The sequence below is a fragment of the Myotis brandtii genome, unplaced genomic scaffold (assembly GCF_000412655.1).
Source record: "Myotis brandtii unplaced genomic scaffold, ASM41265v1 scaffold647, whole genome shotgun sequence".
Classification (NCBI taxonomy): domain Eukaryota; kingdom Metazoa; phylum Chordata; class Mammalia; order Chiroptera; family Vespertilionidae; genus Myotis; species Myotis brandtii.
Genome location: NW_005370500.1, coordinates 1,651,093 through 1,674,433, shown reverse-complemented (window position 1 = coordinate 1,674,433; position 23,341 = coordinate 1,651,093).

The following is a 23,341-nucleotide window of genomic DNA, read 5'->3' as shown; positions in this document are numbered from 1 at the left end:
CCAAAACACCCTCTTTGTTTTGAATTCATGGAGCTGAGTGAACCTCCCACAGGCAGGGCTTGTCCTGGTTTGTAATTTTGTGTTTTTGTTGTTGTTGTTGTTTGTTTGTTTTTGTGTGTGTGTGTGTGTGTGTGTTTTAACTGCATAGTAACTCTGTGATATCAAGCCCAGGACTTTATTTTGTTAGCTTCCGGCCATTGCTGTCTGTATTATCTCCCTATGTAGAAATCTCTCCCTTCACTTTATTGATGCCCTGGGCGGATTTCTGAACTCTGATGGGTTTCCTTTCCTCACCTTAAAGCTTTTTCCTTTTCTATTTTCCTTCTGGATCATCCATGTACAACTGTAGTCTTATCTCTTAGAGTCTGAGACTTAGACAATGACCTCAATTCTTTGCTTGCTTAGTCTTCCTTTCTGTCTGTGATGGCTCAAGTGTTTCCTAATTGCAAGAATAAAAAATAAACTCCAGGAGGAGTGTCCTAGGCTGCAGGGTCCTCTGTTTTGAGTTATTTTTGTGTTACTTCTCTGACCACTCTTTACATCTCCATGCCCCAGATAACAGTGATGAAGGGGAACAGAAAATATACTTTTTGGAGATATTAGTTATTTTAAGCTGGTTATTTTTAAAAAAAGATTCAAGAAGAGCCTTTTGCCTCCCCCTTACCTGCCTAGTGGAATGCAGATAGAAACACCTATTTAAAGGAAGGGAGCTATCACCTTAGCATGAGTGCAGCAGTCAGGGAGAAGCAGCAAAGTCTGTTGGTAGATTCCCCTCTGCGTCCTATTGTGTTTGGGTGGCCCAGCAAGAACTTGTTTCTCAGATAAGAGCAATCTTCTCATCTACTTATGAATTGCCTACCTTCCCTTTGAAGCACAAACACCACACCTCCTTTCTCCTTAGCTCAAGATGGACTATCAACTTCAACTACCCAATTTGTCTTGGGTCCCTTAAACCTCCATATGTACTAAACTTGTTACTCTATCTCATGTAAATTTTATTATTACACCAGCACAAGGACTTAGAAGGGTAGGAGGAATTTTCCCCCCTCCCCTATGGTAGTCATACCTTGGTGCCATAGTTATCCATTGGCTGGGCATGAACAGCTCTTGGGGAGAGTATCTGATAGATTTTCAGAGCATCAGCCCTGCCTTTGAATTTGAAATTATATTTTGAAAGCTCTTAGATGTCTATTTCTTTGCCTGAAATAGAATGAAAGGAAAGAGAGAATATGTTGGAGATCTCCAAAGGCAACATTTCTTTCTGCCCTCATCCATCCTTCCATCTTCAAGGATACTGTCCACTGGGACACAGTATCACGTGTGCTTTGAACTTCACAGTTGGAAAAAGAGGAGGAATGAAGGGATTGTGATCCTATGGGAGACATTGGTTATTACAGGGTGCTAGTCAGATTGAGTCTGGGCTACCAGGAAATTCCAAGGTCAGTCCATACTGTGGACGGGAAGAAACTTTCCTCTACACTTCTGGGTTCTTGGGACTGGCCTAATAATTACATGGACACAGGACAGATTAACAAGAGAAAATGTCCAAATTTAATACATATGTACATATAGGAAACTCACATACATGAGTCAGAGATCCCACACACGTGAAAGGATAGCAGAGTCTGATACCCCAAAATATGCCTTTGGGGAAATGAGGGAAAATGAGGTAATGTGACATTCTGAGTTAAGGATGAAGTCAGGCACCTGGGGGCTTAAGTGAAAAGAAGGTCTTTGGAAGAACAAAAGGAAGAGCAGATTCATTTGAAGGACAATAAGAAGAGCAGATATTCCATATTTAGAAGTTTGTCCTTCCTTATAAAAAGTTATTTCTGGTGATAATTCTTATTAGGGACAAGACCCCTAATTTAATTTTTTAAAAAGAGGTAAAAGTTTCTTGTGAACCCTCAGGATCGTAACTGCTTTCAACTCAAAATAATTAATATGCTTAAGATATAGCCTGAGTGCTATATCTTGGGGAAGCTAATCTAAGGTGACCAACTTGTTCTAGTGTCCCTGGCATTTTCTTGGTTTTAACACTGAAAATTGTATGACCTGGGTAACTTGGGACAGTTGGACACCCTACAAAATCATTTTGAGTGCCTACTATGTGCCAGCACACCCCTAAGGAGACTTATGGTTTGTTTGGTCAGCCAGCCCTTTGGTTTGTCCTCATCTGCATTCTTCTCCCTCATGTTTACATAAGCCTTTCCAGGCTGCCCTTTTGCTAATGATTTCACATTCCTGCTTGGCCTTGGTTGTCCTGAACATTTGACCCTCCGTTAATTTGATTCCATTCTCTGACGCGACCTTGGTCTTCCATAAGTCCGAAATGAAAATGCCGTTTGGAGTGACAATAAAAATTGAATATGGGTACATCCCACGGAAGACAATAACTCACCTGGGAAAAGAAGTGAGGAATACAGGGGCAGCAAGGTGGGACTGTGCCCTGCCATGGCACGCACAATGTGCCCACAGATTTGCACAAATACTGTTAAAATGTCAAAAGCAGGTGTTTCTTTCTTCTTTAGTCTGTGCTTCAAGCTAACATGGGCATTCAGCAAAATCCCTCCCAGGTGCTGAAACAGTGTGTGGTTTAGGATTTCAGAGGTAATTATTGCTGAATGCATTGTACGGCCAGTGCACCTGCCAGGTAGATGTTATGAAAGAGTGTGCAGTGGAGGCACCAAAGGAACTGGGAGACAGTTTGCCATCACAAGACCTCTTAGAAAGCCTATTAAGGTCACCAAAAGCCCGTCATGGCCCTAAACATATTTACAGTACAGTCAACAACACAAATGATGCCGGAGGAAGTAAAAATTTTAGCAAGATCAGGTTCTAGGTAAGAGAAAATGCCAGCAGTACCCTGAGAAATTCAGGCTCCGTAGTATCATTCCTGGCCTGTGTCTGCTTCACAGTGAGTTATCTTGTAGTAACACTGAATATTCAGATATCTAGATTTAGAAATTTAGATCCTAGGTTTGGTACCAAAGAAATATTTGGTCTGATTATCTAAAATGAAAGAGAGTGAGAATTAATTACTCAATAGGGTCATTTATTTATTAAAATACAAGTGTTTCCCAGGCTTGGACAAAACATTCAGAAGAGAATGGAGAAAAATAGCAGCAACCAAAATCCAGAGCCCAAGAGGCAGTGGGAACGTCAGAATTTGATCAAATAATTAGCCAAGTTGGTATAAAATCATCCGTGTGAGAATGCCTTGAAGGAGAGGTACCAGGATTTCTGAAGCACATAACAGAAGGATTTGAACCAGTTGGGTGGCTTCTCTGAAAAACTGAAAATTAGGCTGAGATGAATAACAGCTGTGCTTGTTTAGTGTGTAATCTGTGTTTGGCACTGCTAACAGCTTTACTTGCATTTTCTTGGTTCTCACACATCAAATTTTGGAGGTAGGTATTATCCTTTCAAACCCTCCTTAATCAAGGAGGCCTCTCTCATCTTATCTATAACCCGGGCAGGAATGGGTCTCCCATTTTATCAATAACCTTAAGGAAGAACATTCCATTAGGATCACCTAGAATGAAGGTGAGTGGGAGCAGAATTGGTCACCCCAAAATATACCTCTTTGGCATAAGATTATTTTAGGCAAACTATTTTCAAGAAATATCAGATAAATTGAAAGCTAAGAAATTACCCTTTTGTAAGAGATATTTACATTTATAAGGGAAATCTCTCTTTGTAAGGATGTCTCCATCTCTGTACCAGGAAGAATAAACCTCTAGAAACTTACTAATGAGAAAGGGCTTAAATCTGCATAACAACCACACCCTGGTTTACTGTATTTTGTCTGATAAGGCCCCATAACTGACTTTCTCCACCATCCCCAGCTTTCTTTTCTTTCTTTCTTTTTAATATGTTTTGATTTTTTTTTTTTTTTTCTTACAGAGAGGAAGGGAGAGAGAGGAATAGAGAGTTAGAAACATCGATGAGAGAGAAACATCTATCAGCTGCCTCCTGCACACCCCCTACTGGGGATGTGCCCGCAACCAAGGTACATGCCCCTGACAAGAATCGAACCTGGGACCCCACAGTCCACAGGCCAAGGCTCTATTCACTGAGCCAAACCGGTTAGAGCCCCAGCTTTAAAGGTGGTGGCTTGGGTCATTTCTGACAGTCCTCATGTATACAGGAGGAATACATTACTAAACTTCTGTTTTTCTCCTAATAACCTGTCTTTTATCACATGGGGATCTCATCCATGAACCATAGAAGGTAGAGGGAAAATTATTTTCCTTCCCCTCCCCCCCTAAGGTTCCCTGAGCTTCTCTTTGTACCTCTGTAACAAGTGCTTAATGTACAACAATCATTCTAATCCTGCAAAGACTAACAACTCAGGCATTAGTTGAATGAATTTATTTATCCCAATATGCAGAATGGAAAATTTGGCGCAAAGAGGTTAAAGAGTGAGCTTAGTGCCGTAGAGCTAGTAAGAGGCAGAGCCACGGTTAGAACCAAGCCCTCTGTTCCAGACCCAAGGACAAAGCAGAAATGCATTCTGATTAGAGGCCACAGCAAGTGCATAATGCATGTGCCTGCCAAGTTCAAGGGTTTGTCACTTTTCCTGCACATCCTTGAAGGAAAGCACCTGTGGCTGCCTTCTGGTCATATGTGTTCCCCCTGAAAGCAGGAGCTAGATGGTGCCTTCTGCCTTGACCATGAGGAGAGGTGTGTGTTACAAGTGGGAGGGGTGGAGGTGATGGTGCTTGAAACACGGTCCCTCAAGATTGCCTGTCTTGCTGGTAAAACTTCAAAGAAGTGTGTCCAGCCTCCTGTCTCAGGACTAAGATCCCCGGCTCTCGGTGCTTGTCTGCTCACAGTTCCTCTTGGAAAATTTTACAAGCATCTTTCAAAAGCCACACGGCACTGAGAAGCTTCTGCTCAGCTCCAGCACAGAAGCTTGAAACCTTGAGGCTTTGCCCTATGGATTAAATAAAATGCTTTAAGTGATGCTGTGACTACTTATGAAAGCAATTACATAAAGTAATGTGCTATTCAAGGTGGTTTTAACTGTTTTTACGCTGTCTCTCTTCATCTTCTTAGTTTTAATAGCTGCAGGGGCCTGGAGGAAACAACTCCTTTTAGTAAAACTTGCTTGTAAATTTGCTGAGACAAACTGCCATTGACCCTATTCCGGGGACTCTTTGGGGCCTCCCACATACAGCCCCGTGAGTGCGGAAGGGCCTTGGATTTGACATTGCCAGAGGAGTTTGTTTTCCTTGGCTCATGCTTCCTGGGCCTTGAATTGCTTCAACTCATTCCAGGGTATTTAATTGTCAAAAGTATTCAAGGTTTTGTTGAAGATGTGATGTAGGCAGTGCTTAGTCACGTTACCCTGCTTTACCTTGATGATGATGAATCCTGTGTGACTGAGATGCCAGCATACCACAATCTCACACGATGATGAATCCTGTGTGACTGAGATGCCAGCATACCATAATCTCACACACATACTCACACACATAAAGACACACACACACTCACACAAAGACACACACTCACACAAAGACACACACTCACACACACACTTACACACTCACAAAGACAAACATTAGGCTCCTCAGTGTGGCCCAGATGATGAAAATATAAAATTATTGCTTAAATGATGAGTGCATATAATTATTTTACCTAGCTTGGTCTTAGTGTTATGTTTTGAATAGGTGATATGTGTATACGGTAAACATTTACAACAGATTGAATTATTTTAAAATTAGGAATAACTTTCTAGCCCTTTCTCTCCATGTTACCCAGTTTTCTGTTCACTCTCCAAAGAGATAACAACATGGAACATGTCTTCTAAATTCTTCCAGAAATATGTGTTGTGTGCACAGACCCATATTTTCCATTCTCTAACATACACAGTTTTAAACATAAATAGTAGCATGTGGACACAATTAAACATTTTGATTTTTGTATTTAATAGTGTGTCTTTGAGGTAGCCTGTTTTAGTGATGATGATGGTGATGATGATGATGGTGAGAGGAGTGATGGTGTTGGGAATGATGATGGTGATGATAATGACCGCAAACACACATGTCCTAAACCTGACATTGCTCTAAGTTCCATGTAACAGCTTATGGGAGAGAGGCAAATATCACCCTATTTGAGAGAGAAACTGAGGTACATAGCAGTTAAGTGACCTGCCCCAAGTTACACAGTGGGAATTGGAATATGATTTTTAGCTAGACTCCATGCCTAAAACCACTCTTCAGTGTTACCACACAAATTGAAATCACTGCCTCTCATTTAGGTGTACCTTCTTCTGTTTTAGAGCTGCATAATATTCCTTTTTTGCTTGTTCATTAGATTCCACAAATAAGTGAGATCATGTGATATTTATCTTTCTCAGATTGGCTTATTTCACTTAGCATAATATTATCCAGGTCCATCCATGCTGTTCCAAAGGGTAAGAGATCCCTCTTTTTCACAGCTGCATAGTATTCCATAGTGTAAGTGTCCCACAGCTTTTTTATCCATTCATCTACTGATGGGCACTTGGGTTGTTTCCAAATATTAGCTATTGTAAATAATGCTGCTCTGAACATAGGGGTGCATATATTCTTTCTGACTGGTGTTTTGGGGATTTTAGGATATATTTCCAGAAGTGGGATCATTGGGTCAAATGGGAAGTGCATAATATTTCTTTGAATGAATGTATTATATCCAAGTATCCTAGCCCCTATTAGTACTGTTTTAGATTTTTTCTATTTTTTGCTATTAGAAGCAATGTTTCAATGTTTCAATATTTTACTATACATCACACACACACTCACAAAGACACACACTCACACACACACTCACACACTCACAAAGACAAATATTAGGCTCCTCAATGTGGCCCAGATGGGAGAGATGATCTGTGGTCATATTTGTAATATTAATTAATCAAGTTACAATAGTAGATTTGTTTTTTGAATACCAAGAACTCATTTTCTTCCTACTGAGAGAAGATATAGGGAAGGCTTACAGAAAAAGGATATTGGACGTGTCTCTACTTTTGTATGTAGCCAATTCAAAGTGGTCCCATCAAAAGACAGGTGCTGCCTAAATATTTGTTAAATTAATTAAATAGACAAAAGCTGCCATGGTTTGCATAATTACACAAAATCTATAAACTATTTTGATTTATCAGTTCTCATTTCATTTAGATAAATCAACTCACCATTATCTTTGTTATATGGATCAGGAAGGGAGAAAAAGTCTCAAAGATACACAGCCATGTCCTCTCTGGACTTCAGTTTTTTTTAAATCTTTATTGTTGAGAGTTTACAGATGTCCCTCTTTTTCCCCCCATTATCTCCCTCCACCTGGTTCCCATCCCACTTCAGGCCTTTGCCACCCTATTGAATGTCTCCAATGTGCACCGGGCCTCTAGTCTCTATATATAAAAGCCCAAGTGACCATTACAGTGGAACTACCAGTCGCTATGATGCGCACTGAGAAGGCAGGCAGGTGAGTGGTTAGGGGCGAGCAGGCAAGCAGGAGAGCAATTAGGGGCAAGCAGTCCTGGATTGTGAGAGGGATATCAGACTGCCAAATGTTGACTGCAGGGATTGGGCCTAAAATGGCAGTTGGACATCCCCCGAGGGGTCCTGGATTGTGAGAGGGCTCAGGGAAGACTGAACCCCACCCCCTGTGCATGAATTTCATGCACCGGTCATCTAGTATGCATGCAAGATCTTTGTTTAATCTCTTCTTGCCCCTCACCCCCCTTCCCTCTGAGAATCATCAGTCTGTTCCATTTCCATGTCTCTGATTCTATTTTATTCACCAATATTCTGTTCTCATTATATTTTTTATTCATTTACTTTGATTTTTAGATTCAATTGTTGATAGCTATATATTTGTTGCCATTTTGTTGTTCATATTTTTTATCTTTTACTTCTTCTTCCTCTTTTTAAAGACTACTCTTCAGCATTTCATATAATACTGGTTTGGTGGTGATAAACTCCTTTAGCTTTTTCTTGTCTGTGAAGCTCTTTATCAGACTTTGAATTCTAAATGATAACTTTGCTGAGTGGACTAATCTTGGCTGTAGGTCCTTGCTATTCATCACTTTGAATATTTCTTGCCACTTCCTTCTGGCCTGCAAAGTTTCTGTTGAAAAATCAGCTGATATTCACATGGGCATCCTCTTGTAGGTAACTAACTGCTTTTCTCTTGCTGCTTTTAAGATTCTCTCTTTGTCTTTAACCCTTGACATTTTAATATGATGTGTCTTGGTGTGGTCCTCTTTGGGTTCCTCTTGTTTGGAGTTCTCTGTGCTCCCTGAACTTGTAAGTCTATTTCCTATGGTAGGGGAAGTTTTCTGTCATTATTTCTTCAAATAGGTTTTTAATATCTTGCTCTCTCTTTTTTTCTGGTACCCCCATAATGTGAATGTTAGTATGCTTGAAGTTGTCCCAGAGGCTCCTTACAATATCTTCATATTTTTGGATTCTTTTTTCTTTTTGCTCTTCTGGTTGGGTGTGTTTTGCTTCCTCATATTTCAAATTGTTGATTTGATTCTCAGAATCCTCTATTCTACCGTTGAATCCCTGTATATTATTCTTTATTTCAGTCTGTGAATGCTTCATTTCTGACTGGTCCTTTTCCTTTTTTTTTTTTTGGAGGGTTCTAGAAGATTCTTGAGTAACCTTATAACCGTGGTTTTGAACTCTATGTCCAGTAGTTTGCTTTCTTCCATTTCTTTCATTTGTGACATGTTTCTTTGTCTCTGAATTTTGGCTGCTTCCCTGTGTTTGTGTCTATGTATTGGGTAGAGCTGCTATAGGATCCAAATTTTTCAGCATTCCTCTGGGTCTGACCTCAGCAGGTTTGGATGCAGAGATTGCTCCCACTCTATTTCCATTTGTAAAGGGTGAATGCTGACGTGCAGGAGAAAATATTAAATACAATCAATAAAATGATACCCAGCCCGCCTTAACTGATTATGCTGTGGGACGCATTGTGACAGGCACCAGGCGCTGAGTCACCTCCTATCCTGTTGACAGTCAGCCTGGGAGGCTCCTTCGATGGCTGTTGTCATTTTGCAAATCAGAACAAGAAAATGGAAGCTAAGCCAAGTTTAGTACATGCCCAATATCACAGAAATTAACAAATGGCAAAGGAAGACTGGGTTCCAGATGTGACTGTCTCCAAAGCCCAGGGCCTTAAACACTACTTCTGTACTGGAGTTAGAATAAATATAATGTGGATGCCTCTTCGAGACCTTGACGATGGTAAGTGTGGGTTGTGCTGAGTCCCAGGTGCATCTATATTTCCCAGGGTTTCCCCTCCTTTATTGTCAAGAGTGTTCACTGTACCTCTTGAGGGATCCGTCTCGGCTTCTATTGTAATGAGCTCTATCACATAGCAAGCATTCAGTTTAATAAATAACTACATATTTTTAAAATAACAAGCTCACCAGAATTGGCCTTTACTTAATAATCACAAACACCGAGCTTATGAATATTTCATGCTCGCTCATTTCTGCTGAGAGCAGGAGCACTCTGCATTTCTATAGCTCCAGATTATGCAGGAAACAATGGAAAACATATGTTTTGTGTGTTTTCTTTAACAATTTGATGATGGAAGAACACCTGGCAGTGCTGAGCATAATGTAAGAAACAGTCGCCTTTTGTTATGCGAGCGCTTGAGAGGAACATCTCCAGTGGCAAGTTGTAATCCAAACCACAGTAATTATAGGGACTGTATAAAAAGGTAGACATTTCCAATTCATAAATCTAAATGAGTCTATCTGCGAGTAAGTAAACTTTATTCAATTTTCCACAGCAACTGCCCCATCAGCACCAGCACCCAAAATACTGCAGACACTGCACTGCTCAGATGTTGGAAAGTTTCTGTTCGGGGTTCAATTGTGCGTTTCTTTGTTTTCCCCATCTTCTCTCCATCCATGAACATTAGAGTTTTTATAGAGATCTGAAGGAGAGCACGCAGCTCAATGAGCATGCAGAGCAGGAAACGCAGATGAAGGTGGGGACACAGAAAAGGTCTTCTCCAAGAAGGGGAGTTTCAACCTGGATGAGGGATCTGTAGTTTCCCCACAGAAGGTGGGGAATATAGGCTGTGGAAGAACCCATAGAAGAAACTGGCCACTTTCAGAAGCTGGAGAGAGCCAGTGAGGAGATGCTAGCACAGGGACCACAGAGGGGAGCAGCAGCGTGGGAAGGGAGCGGCAGCGTGGGAAGGGAGCGGCAGCACGGGAGGGGAGTGGCACGGGAGGAGAGGAGCAGCATGGAACGGGCAGGGATAGATGGTGCAGAGCCTCGTGCATGCACCAGGATAGCAGAGTTTGAACCAGGTGTCCAGGAACAGTCTCAAGCGATTGACAAGTGTGAAGCTAAGGAGTCATGTCATAAAGATCATGAGAATTTCAGCTGCTGAGTGAGAAATGGAGAGAGAGGCGGACAGAGAGAATGAATTTAGGACATAAAGGCAACAGGCCTGGAGACCTGGATTAGAGGGCGGAAGGGAGCCACAGTGAAGTGGGTGGACTTCATTGGCATTATGGCAGGAAATACACAGACCAGAGTGATTGACGAGATTTGGGCAGTAAAAAGAGGAGCGTGTCCATTGATTTAGGGATGAATGACTTGGCATGCCAGGGAGATCATGAATTCTGTTTTGGGCTTTATTTCAAATTCTCTATTTTATCTCCTGGGGATTTACAGCACAATGAGGAAAGCATGTGTATGAAAGGACCACTTTCAAAGTGTGCTTCCCAATGCCAGGACTTCCAGTCACATCTCTGAGCGAGGGCCACTGTCTCTGTGAGGTCCGCTCTCTCCTTGGCCTGCTCTAGCGCCGGACATGGACCAGGTGCCCAGGATTGAGTGTTCTAGCCGATGAGCACCATTCTATCTGGGTCATACAGTCTTGGGGGGGAGAAGGTTCTTTCCTTGCCCCCCTTCTATATGTACTTCTAAATATTTGCCTAAGTTTCTCATTTGTGAGCTATTTTATGGTTAGACAATTGTTATCAAATTTCATATGGGAAAACCACTGTAAAAAAATAGCCAGGGGAAGAAGTCAAGTTCTAGCAGAAAAGCTCTGAGGGTTGTAGCCCTGGCAGACATCGCAACGTACTGTAAAGCCTCCGTCACTAAGGCAGTGGGACAAGGTGTGTGTGCAGACTGATAAACTCGTGGAGTAGGAGGAAGTAGTCCCAAATACTTACGGAAATATAGTATATAATGAAGGTCGCATCTCCAAGCGCTGGAGTGAAGAAGGACTTTTTTAATAAATGGTGTTGGGACAACTGGGCAGCCATTTGGAAAAAGATAAAATTGGATCCATATTTCACACCATGTATAAGAATAAACCCCAAATAGATTAAAGACCTAAACGCAAAATGCTGAAACTATGCAAGTGCTAGAACCAAACATGTGTGAACTCCACGTGAATCGCAGTGTGATAAAGCCTTCTAACTGTGACTCCAAGCCAACGGAAGGAAAGACTGATGCATTACTGCAAGAAAAAAAAAAGCTCCATGGAAAACAATAGCGACATCAATGAAGTATGCAAGTGCTAGAACCAAACATGTGTGAACTCCACGTGAATCGCAGTGTGATAAAGCCTTCTAACTGTGACTCCAAGCCAATGGAAGGAAAGACTGATGCATTACTGCAAGAAGAAAAAAAAAGCTCCATGGAAAACAATAACGACATCAATGAAATCAAAAGTCAACTGAAAATATATGCAACATATGCCTCAATCAAAGAGCAAATGTCCCTAATAGAATTTTTATAAAACTATTAAAAATTGAGACACAAAGGGCTAAAGTGGTGATTTCCCCCCATCAGACACACACAAATTAAGTAGTGTGACAGTTCACTCGGTGGGTAAGGCTGTGGGAGTCGGGACTCACACATTATCCCCAACAGGCATAACCCCTCAGGAACGGAATTTGGCAAAATCTCACCATAGGACACGTGCACGTACATTTTGTCCCACAGTTCCTGTTCTATGAATCTACCTGGAGGTGCACTCCCAACAGTATGAAATACATGTGCAAGAGATTACCCACTGCGGCCTGGTTTGTAACGGCAACATTTTGGAGAACTCCTCAAGGCCCATCCTGGGAGAGTGTTGAGTAGGTGATGTCATAGCCACAATGTGGAGGCTCATGCAGCTGCAGGAACACTGGGGACAAGTTCTACAAATGGATTTGGAGTGGCTTCCAGAGTGCTGTGAAGTAAAACCAGCAGTGTAGATAGGAAAGGGTCTGTGGGATAGTCTCCTTCCCAAGAAAGGGGTGCTATAAACATAGACGGGCATCTGTCCATTTGTGTGAAAGAAATGAAGGTAGAATAAATGAGAAACTAAGTAGAATGGCTACTTCTGTGGAGTGGGTGGGGAAAGGTGGAAAGGAGTAGTGAAGGGAACAGAGTAGGAAAAAGAGAGAGACCTCCCTGAGCTTTTGTGATAGCAGCACATTGACTCTTATAATCACAGTAAAAACAAACAAAACCAAACCAAAAAACAACAAATCGGCATGCAAGCAAATTCCACCAGGATGTGAAGGGAACCCAGTGTGGAATAGGAACAGTAACAGATGAACCTCATTGTATCACAAATGAATAAGGAACCTCTCATAAGGGAGCAATGAAGGAAAGAAGTACAGTAAATAAGTCTGGAAAATGAAACTTGGACTGGACACTCTAAGGGTAAAGGCCAATAAGAACTGTTGGAAATGCTGGGCTTTGGTTTGTAAATCTGTTTCTTGTAGAAGAATGGGTAAGCAGTTCTGAAATGATTTCATGTGTATGCCAGGATTGCATAAATATACTGTAGGTGCCATAGTCGGGTTTCTCACTGTCAACGTAATATTTATTAATTAATCCTATATAGTAAAAGGCTAATATGCAAATCAGTGGAACGACCGGTCACTATGATGTGCACCGACCACCAGGGGGCAGACACTCAACACAGGAGCTTCCCCCTGGTGGTCAGTGCACTCCCACGGGGGAGCACCGCTCAGCCAGAAGCTGGGCTCACGACTGGCAAAAGTAGCGGTGGTGGCGGGAGCCTCTCTCGCCTCTGCGGCAGCACTAAGGACCACTCAGGGGATGTCCGCCATGAGGCAGAGATCTTCTGAGGGGTCCCAGACTGCGAGAGGATGCAGGCTGAGTTGAGGGACATCCCCACCCCCCAGTGCTTGAATGTCATGCACCAGGCCTCTGGTACAATGAGTAAGTCCTAGGGATGCAATGTACAGCATGGTGACTATAGCTAATAACAGTGTATTTAAATTTGAAAGTTGCTAAGAGAGTAGATCTTAAAAGTTATCCCAAGAAAAAAATTGTAACTATGTGAGGTGATGGATATGAACTAAACTTACCATGGTGATATTTCACAATAGATACGTATATCAAATCATTATGTTGTACACCTTAAAGTAATACAATGTTATATGTTAATTGTATCTCAAAGGACATGTGTATATGTGGTTTCAAAAACTAGATTGGCAGACAGAGAGAAAACAGAGACAGAAGTAGAAATATCAACTTCAAAACTCTTATCTATAAACTGAGGGCTATTTTTTCCACTCTGTATTATTTCCTTATATCACAGGTAGGTATTCAACAGCTATATGTGTTATAAAAAAATGGTACAGGTATCATTAAGAAAAGAAAAATAACTTAGTATCATTTTAAAAAGAAATGTGTTCTCACAGTAGTCAGTATGATATAACCCCTAGGGTTAGCAACCTTTTTCTGTAAAGACAGACAGTAATAAATATTTCAGGTTTTGTATGCCAAGAGGCAAAATCAATGATCTTATCAAAAGAGAGAAAATAGATTTTGACAAAAGTCTTTGATGAATTTCAAAATATAAAAATAAGAATGTTGTTATTAAATGATAAAATGTTATTAATATAGACAAGTATCATTTTTGTAATATTATACTAATAATCATAAGAATGAAATTCTTCTGGGGGGGGGATAACATTTTGTTTAATTGGAATTCAAACTCGGTGTTCCCTATCATCATACTGATGGCAAGTGTTCATCTGAAAAAAAAACATTCTTAGTTCTCCAAACACAGGAGGCTAGAGGGATTTTACCCCCAGGCCACAGCTTGCCAGTCCCTCACCTGGCCATGACCACCCCTCCAACTTCCTGTCTGCCCCCCACTCCCCAGTTCACTATGCTCCAGCCACAGTGGATTCCTTGCCATTGGTGATGCCCCCCAAGTCAAGTTTCTCCCTGCTGTGGGCCTCCCCACCTGCTGCCTCTCCCAGGTCCATAGCCCCCAGCTCTCCACCTGGCTGGTTACATCATTTCAATCTCAGTTCAAAAGTCAGTTTCTGGATGCGGGAAAGTGAAGAGATAAACCAAAGTACTTATATACTTATATGCATAGCCCATGGACATACCCAATAGGGTGGTGAAGACTGGGGGGTGGTTAGGAGCTGGGAGGAGGGAGTAAAAGGAGGAGAAAATGGGAGATATCTGTAAGGCTATCAACATAAAAAATAAATAAGTATATATCTATTAAAGAGATTCACAGATCAGAGAACAAACTGGTGGTTGCCAGAGGGAAGCGGTATGAGAGAAGGGGTGAAAAAGGTGGATTGCAGGAAAAATGCTAGTAAGGTGTATTAGGAAATGCAAAATTTGATAAGCTAAATTGAGAAAATAAATACAATAGCTTGAACCTCACAATAAGGGGTCCATTTGCGATAGACGACATCAAGCAATCACTAGAAGAAGGATAACTTTAAAACAGGATGGACTATTTATGCTGTGTTACATTTGTTTTATAAGAAACTAGGGGCCTGGTGCACAAAATTCATGCATGGGGTGGTTGGAAATCCCCTCAGCCTGACATGCACCCTCTGTCACGTTCCGGGACCCCAGCCACTCTGGGCCTAGGCACAGGCCTACAGGCTCAGGGTGGCCTGGCTCCTGAGGACACAGTCCTTTTGGTCCCAGTGCCCCATGCACGCACTCCAGTGGGGTGGGAGCCATGGCAATGCTGAGGAAGCTCCAGGCCCGGCCCCCACCTTCTGCACATGCTGCCTCGCCCCCAGGTCCCTGGTGCCCGCATGCGCACAAATGGCCGCGGGGCGGGAACTTCCCTAGTGTCGCCATGGTGATGCAGGGGAAGTACCTGCCCTGCCCCTGGCTGCCTGGTGCCTGTGTATGCAAATTAACCCACCATCTTTGTCGGGTTAATTTGTATACTCACTCTTCATTGGCTGGTGGGCGTGGCTTGTGGGCATCACGGAGGGATGGTTAATTTGCATGTTTCTCTTTTATTAGTGTAGATTCTGTATTTCTAAGGCAACTTTCTGAAAACCCACCAGTCTGCTATAAAAGCTTTAGCAAAGCCCTTTCTCACCTCAGCAAAATTTGATAAGCTAAATTGAGAAAATAAATACAACAGCTTGAACTTCACAATAAGGGGTCCATTTGAGATAGACGACATCAAGCAATCACTAGATGAAGGATAACTTTAAAACAGGATGGACTATTTAGGCTGTGTTACATTTGTTTTATAAGAAACTAGGGGCCTGGTGCACGAAATTCGTGCATGGGGTGGTTGGAAATCCCCTCAGCCTGACGTGCACCCTCTGTCATGTTCTGGGACCCCAGCCACTCGGGCCTAGGCGCAGGCCTAGAGGCTAAGGGTGGCCTGGCTCCCGAGGACACAGTCCTTTTGGTGCCGACACCCCACGCATGCACTCCAGTGGGGCGGGAGCCATGGCAACGCAGAGGAAGCTCCAGGCCTGGCCCGCAGCTTCCGCGGGTGCTGCCTCGCCCCCAGGTCCTCGGGATGGGAACTTCCCTAGTGTCGCCATGGTGACGCAGGGGAAGTACCTGCCCCGCCCCTGGCTGCCTGGTGCCTGTGTATGCAAATTAACCCACCATCTTTGTTGGGTTAATTTGTATACTCAATCCTCATTGGCTGGTGGGTGTGGCTTGTAGGCATCATGGAGGGATGGTTAATTTGCATGTTTCTTTTTTATTAGTGTAGATTCTGTATTTCTAAGGCAACTTTCTGAAAACCCACCAGTCTGCTATAAAAGCTTTAAAGCTTTAGTTTCTCACCTCATGCATATGTCACTCGGAAGAAAGAGAGGACCTTTAAAACCCCCCCACCACCACCACCACCACCATGAGTTTGCCTAAAACAATAAAATCAGTACATGGCTTGTGATATGAACTGTTAATAAAGCAACCTTATTGAAAAAAATGATTTAAAAAGAACAACAAAACTAAGGTCAGTTTCTTAGGCTGGCCCACTCTGACCACCGGATTGAAGTGGCCAGCCTCCAGTTCAACCTCTTGTGATTCCATTGTCAATGGAAAGTTTCTACAATGTCACACTGATGTGTTTGTTTAAATGTTTTCCCTTCTGTGCCTCTTGTTGAAGGTCCATGACACAGAGGGTTAATGCCTGTCTGACTCCAGGGAAATACCCACAGCTCGTCACATAGTGGCTTCTTGATAAGTACCCGAATCAATGATTGAAGAGAGAGAAAAGGGATGACTGTAATGCACATATCACGTACACAATGTAACAGAAAACACACAGCAGTCACACAGTGTTTCAGACACCGAACACCCCCCTGATGCTCTGCTGGGGCCCAGAGAGAAGGTGGCCGGTTGTAAGCACGTAACTGCTTGGTCAGAACATCCATTTTAGGCCCATAATTAAGTTGCCCTCAGTCTGGAATCACTGCTCCTGGTTCACCTGGCTTCTAGATTGACCATCAAAGTGAATAGACACCAGATCAGACACAAACATTCCCACGTGCTCGTTTGCATTCTGTGCAAACTGCTTTACAAAAAGAGCAGAGCAACACATCACAGCTAAGACAGCCTGACCCCACAGCCCCTGACATAATCAGGTTGTCCTAAGCCATATGAGAGTCCCTGCGAAGAAAGATTTATAAGATCACACGCTGGTGATCAGTTGCCTCTGAGAATAAAATATTTGCTGTTCTATATAGATATCCCATTTTGCGTTCCACATGGTAAAATGCAGTCAGCTTAGCATCAAAACCTAGTATAAAAGCTGCTAGGTATGTGAAGAAATGGAAAAGGAACAGGAAACTCAAATTAGAAAAGACTCTAAAATTACAATTGTCACAAACTTAGGGGAGAAAATTAGCCATCTTACCAGACCCTACAGTGAGGAGGACTTGTGAATTCAATGTATAGGGAAGTAACCTCAACATGGACAAAAAATAAACAGAAGAGAACCAAGTCAAGTGCCACGTGTACCTAACCTTGAGAAGAGCATCTCTGATGGATGAAGCAGCCTGCCTAGAGTGCGTGTCTATCCATGATGATAAATGCCAAATTGAAAATGAATTTATGTGAACTTTAGGGCACCCATTTGCAAGAGCAACATACATTAAACCTTTCATAGATGAACCCTGTATATGAAAGTCAAATAAGGAAAACTGATGCCTCCCCTCAATAAAGTCAGTGAGGGTCATTCAAAATCATTTGCGTGCTTGCTTTCTTTCAAAATCATTGAACAGTTTAAGTTATTTTGTAAATACCATAGGTAAGGAAATCTAATCTATGATCCTGTTTTTCCACTATTCAGCTGACTTCATTTTCTGGGTGATGTGCATCTCTTTGTTTTATGCATGTAAAATATCACGCAGTTATGATAATTTTGTGTTCTGTGTTTTTTTACTGTGTCACAAACATTCTTAGGTTATTGTATTGTCTTAACTGCTCTCAATTTTTATGACTAGCCACTGTCAATATTGCATGCCTGATTGTTCATTTTGAATTTTTCCCTAGTTTTTCTCTATTATAATAGTATTAAAGCCTTTACATTGTTTTTGAAGGGGACCCATTTTAAATGTATTGCTTTATTGTAGACTAGCTTGAAAATAAAATCAATACAAGAAGCCAGCATATCCCTCTGGTTTCTTCAGTAATTGTTTTGGGGGTATCCTACCTGCAGTTACCGTGGCCCACATTCCTCTGTGTTGGGTTCCTTAAGTAATCTGTTGTTCTCTGAAGTCAGTGTTCTGATGACCTTGGGCATTCTCTGTCTTCTCCCCCCAGAATGTGAGGATCAGGAGGGCCAGGGCCTGTCCTGGCCTGTCCAGTGCTGTCTGCGGGGCTTGGAATATTGCTAGATACAGAGTGTGTACTCAAATCAGTAACTGTGCCCAAATGACTAGATGGAAATCAGAGCAGTGCCTAGCAAGTGAGAATCCCAGAGCACTGACTCAGACCCGCTCTCTTTAAATCAAATGGAAGAATTGCCCTGTGCCCTCTCCTTTCTGCAAGTCCCCCAGCGTGGTGACAATGCCAGGTATTCATTTCTTAAGAGAACTCTAACTGCTATGGTTGCCAGGGGCTTCGGGGCAAATCTCCCAGCTCCTCCAGACCTGGGCAAAGTTTGATTCCCAAGATCTAGCAGGAAACTAAGAGAGTCTATAGCTGTTTGGTTGTTCTCAAGTGTAAATACTATGACCTACTATTTTATGACACTATTCTCTAACATTTTAGTGTTGTAAAAAGGATGCAGGTTTAAAGTCATCTTGACCAATGCCATAATATTTTTTAATATATTTTTATTGACTTCAGAGAGGAAGGGAAAAGGAAACAGAGATAGAAACATCAATGATGAGACAGAATCATTGATTGGCTACCTCCTGCATGCCCCACACTGGGGTTCAAGTCTGCTACCAGAGCATGTGTCCTGACCGAGAATCAAACGGTGACCTTCTGGTTCATAGGTTGACGTATAACCACTAAACCATACCGACTGGGTGATACCATAATTTTAATTCTTCTAATTATCAGCTTGCATAATGTTGTGTAAGTAACTTGGTCCTTGTCTGCAATATAGGGGAGATAATAACATCCTTTCAGATGGTGTTGGTAAGGACTACAGATTAAGTCAATTGGCATGAAAATGAACTATGCATCCATATGTTCATCTAATAGTTGGAGTGGTGTTTTGTATATAGAGAACATTCCATATGTATCAACCATCATCATCATCATCATTGTACATAGATCAGTTGTTCTGTAAGTCCCAAGTAACTTTTTACTTATAGAATGAAATACCAGAGTTTACAAAATATTCCTTTAAACAAATAGGACACATTGAAGATGATCCCTTGAATGTTCCTCCTACCTACTTGCATTGCAATATGCCCTCTTCACTGGGAGACAACAGGGAGCATGACCAAGACTTTGCTGGAAATGGTGCCTAACTGTCTGAAGATGAAAATGCATCATTCATGTGAATGCCACTCACCGTGTATGCTCAGGAGAGGCTGCGGATGCTAAGTGCCACTGCTTTTGACTATAAAACCTCTGGAGCCAAATTATGTAAATTCTCATGGAGCTCGGGAGAGCGTCCTGCCAACCAGTGGACATAAGAAATAGTGTTGATGTTGCAATGAGGATACTTAAGATTTTGATAAAATGGCTTCTTTCTAGGTGATCGCTGTGGGACCAAAAACTTTTCCTTGAAGGTGAAGAGGATTTATGCTTTTATCTATACTCATAAATTTAGTGGGAAAGAAAAAAAAACTAACTACCTGAGGCAAATGAAGACTCTTTTCTCAGAAGTAGGGGGCACTCACAGGCAGCAGCACGCCCTCTCAGCTCTGCGGCACCTGCTGGAAATCTTTTAATAAGAAACACTACTTATTGCACTGACGCCTCTCCCACCTTTTCTTTTGTTCTTTTTCTAAATAGTTATTAAGTAATGATGAGCTGGTAAAGTCTGAACACATATTAAGAACGTGACCACGGTTGGGAAGATAATCCGCTTTGTGTGCATATAACCTCAGGCCATAGATAAGAAGTGTCACCCACAGTAGTTTCCGCTGTGCTGTGCTGAGTAACCTACTCCCAATTCTCAGTGGCTTAACCAGAAGAGCTTATTTCCCACCCATGCAAACTCCACTCTAGCCTTGTAGCCCTTAAAGGCTGTTCTTTAAATGCTGACTCAGCGATACAGACCCCCAACATCTCCTTACACGCCCTCTAGAGGGAAAGACAGGGCCCATAGGACTCACACCCATTCTCTTATGCTTCCATTTGCTTAAGACAGGAGGCTAAAATTAGAAATAATCTCACCACAAGGAAAGTGGAAAAGTTTCAGGGGTAGGGAGAGTCACACTGATATTCAGTGAGCAATTGAGTCTTTACCAAAATATATTCTGAGAAATATTAGGGCTGTAAGATAGTCTGTGGGAAAATGCAAAAGGGCAGAGACATACGCTTAACCACAACACTATTGACAAGATGGCCTTTTACATCCCCCACTTGGAAATTCTCCAGGCACATTAGCTCATTGTCAGCTCTGAGAAAGCATTCTACAAATAAGCATGGTTATCTCTGCTTAATGCTGGTTTTTGGTGTGTGTGTGTGTGTGTGTGTGTGTGTGTGTGTGTGTGTGTGTGTTTGTTGTTTTCAAACTTGATGGACCGTAGAATAATTTGTTTTTTATTACACCCATGAACCTAATGTCTCATTGAACCACATTAGAAAAATATGGCATTAGGCATCTTGAAATATTGAGAAAAAAAAACAGATTGGGCACTTAGTAAATATTTATTGACAACATTAAATGAGTGAATTAGGGGTCATTTCTCAGACCCAGGGATACATGTTAAATCAAACATCGGGAACCAAAATTCTATATAACACCTGCACCAAAGTAGAAGTATAAAAATCCTAGGTCAAACAACCAGCTTTGGTTGCAAGGTGTTACCTACCAATTTTGATGGGATGTTCTGGTTGTTTCCCCCATGCTGACTTGAGTGACGTGGGCTGTTTTTTTAAATTTTTTTAAAAAATATTTTTTATTGATTTCAGAGAGGAAAAGAGAGGGAGACAGTAACATTAATGATAACAGAGAATCATTGATAGGCTGCATCCTGCCCCTTACTGGGGATCAAGCCCAAAACCCGGGCATGTGCCCTGACCGGGAATCAAATCCTGACCTCCTGGTTCATAGATCAGCACTCTACCACTGAGCCACACCAGCTAGGCTTAAATTTTTATTTATTAATTTTAAAGAGAGAGGAAGAAAGGGAGAGAGAAGGGGGAGAGAGAGAGAATTTGTTCCAGTTATTTATGCATTCATTAGTTGATTCTTGTATGTGCTGTGACCGGAATTGAACCTGAAATCTTGGCATATCGGGACAATGCTTTAACCAACTGAGCTAGCCAGCCAGGGACTTGAGTGGTTTGTTGATGTCATCAGCCACATCTCATCCACCTAAGATGTCATGGTGGGATCATCATCATCCTGTTCAGTGTGTACCATTTACCCTACACTTCCTTCTACACAGCAATTTAGGAATGGACAACAAACACCCCCTGGTGATGAAGAGAATCAGAATTATGTGTGGTAAAGCTATGCTCTAGTTCCATGCTAAAAACCTCCCTACCTCATTGTAGGAGCCTTGGCCACAGACAGAGGGCTGCTTGTGCATTCAGAATATTCTAGTTCAGTGAGGCCTGGAGCGGCAATCGGCACTGTAACCACAGCCAATGGCTTGCGGCGGGTCCTCGGAGTGGCTGGTTATTGGCAGCAAACCACACAACTGGGAGGAGAAAATAATATGGAAGTGATATTATTTCCCATCTAATTTCCACGATCCAGAAGGGTGGTTATGCTGAATGATACCCCACAGAGGAAAGATTAAATACAATAGCATAATGTGCATGTTCTGCACCAGAAGTTATTACGTTTGGCACGGTGGAGGCAGACGCCTGGCACTGGCCACTGCCAGGGGGTGTTAAGTGGGTAAGTGGTACTGAGGAATAGAGTCATCTGCGGGGAAAATGACAGTAATGAACTGCATGTAATGCTGTGCAAACTCAATGAATCTCATTAAACACAAATCGAAAAACCGTTTCCTGGGCAACCACTGGATGCCATCATTTCTGGGGAATGTGCTCTGTGCCGGCAACAAGTCAGACAGGGAAACCGCTGCCTCCGCCACCAATCTGTTCAGCATCTTCACAAAAGGAGTGATGGAAGGAGGTTCCAGAAGCCCGTCCTCGCCTCCTGCAGTCTGCAGGTCCGCGTGCTCAGCTGTCAACTGTGTAGAAAGGTTTTTAGAAGGTCAGCATAACAACAGTCATCTTGGCCCTGGGGAACAGATGTGTATAAGTGAGCGACCACACTCACTGTATTAGATTAAGGTGCATACAGTGCAGTTTATTTCATGGATAGAACAGGTGACAACAAAGCAGTAACGGAGTTGTTACATGTATGAAATATGCAGGCTCATGTCAAGAGTAGAAAGAGGTGAGCCTGGGGAGGGATTATAGATGAGGGCAGCATTCCACCGAGTTCTGGGACCCACGCTAATGTGCCGACCTGTCTTTATATGTGATCAACGCAGAAATCGATAATCATCATTTAAAAATGTTTCACGGTTTGACCATTCTGTTCGCTCTAACATTAAACAGTGCGCTTTGTAGTATTGGTGCCTTTTTTAAGTTTTATTTTTCTGGTCATTCATTTCCATTATACTTTCCAAAGTTCTGTGACAGATTGGGAATTTTACTGCAGACAGTTTGAAAATCAATACATTGGAGTTGTGCAGGCAGACTTAGTCTGCATTTCTTGCAAGATTTATGGCTTTAAGCAAATGACTAATCTATCTACATTTCAGTTTCTCAATATTTGATAAATATTAGATTATATCATTATTAAATAACTAGATACAAGAGGAACCACTCACATCCACTATTGAATAATTACTAAAATATTTAGATCATCCATGCCTACTCATTTGAACAGTGCACAAGTCAATTGATCAATTATATTCAATATTGTGGGAGAGTGAGCAATGACATAACACACAGATTTGCTTCAGTCCTGTATTCAGTCCATGCAACAAATACTTTTTTAGAAATTGCCTTGCTCCAGAGTTCCAACTACTAAGGATGTGCAGGTGGATAAAAATTGCAACTATTCCTGCCGACGGGGAGTTTATATTTTTAACATGTGCTACAATTGACACAGAATAGATATAACTAATAAGTAAACTCTATAATCTATTTGAGATTGAAAATTGCTATAGAAAAAAAAGAGATACATAGCAAGGTAAGGGAAGTATATTTTCAATGTGGCGGTCCAAGTGAGCCTTTAACAAAGATAGGAAGGAGGTGAAGTTAGCCACGTGGATACCCAGAGAAGTGATGTTCTAAGTAGAGGTCATAGAGGTCATAGCCAGTGCAATGGTCCTGCATGGGCAGGCATCTATAATAATAAAAGTGTAATATGCTACTTAGACCGGACAGCCAAACAACCTCCTGGATGTCCTTTTGGATGAAGCTGCAGTTGAGGGGGGGGGGGGGGG